Source organism: Acyrthosiphon pisum, unplaced genomic scaffold (genome assembly GCF_005508785.2).
Source record: "Acyrthosiphon pisum isolate AL4f unplaced genomic scaffold, pea_aphid_22Mar2018_4r6ur Scaffold_20960;HRSCAF=22641, whole genome shotgun sequence".
Taxonomy (NCBI): Eukaryota; Metazoa; Arthropoda; class Insecta; order Hemiptera; family Aphididae; genus Acyrthosiphon; species Acyrthosiphon pisum.
The window spans coordinates 1,517,198-1,517,635 of NW_021770374.1; positions in this window are offsets into that span (position 1 = coordinate 1,517,198).

Sequence of the window (438 nt, forward strand, 5' to 3'; positions counted from 1 at the left end):
TTCTATACAGAAGGGATCGTATTAGGTACTATAGAAATGAATAAAAAATTCAGATTTGGTTATTTTTAATACTTGAATTAATAATAAGAAATTATATTTAACTGTTGTAATTTAATATTATTAACTATAACTTATAAGTATTCTAATTTTATAGATTGATTATTCAATTCTTATCCGTTTTTCTTATTTATAATTAAATTTTTCATATTGTACACAGGCATGTGCTTAAAGGTGGTAAATATTTTTTTTGATTTAAAAAAAAATACAGTATAATATTGAATAATATAAACAATTTTCAATTTAAATAGAAACATTTTATTTTTTTTATTTTTGAAGTTTACTTAATTATTGTTTTATAATATACAACAATAAAATATTTCATCCTGAAATTCTTTTTTTGCACTGCACAAAGTAACAATTTTCACTGCAGAATTACTT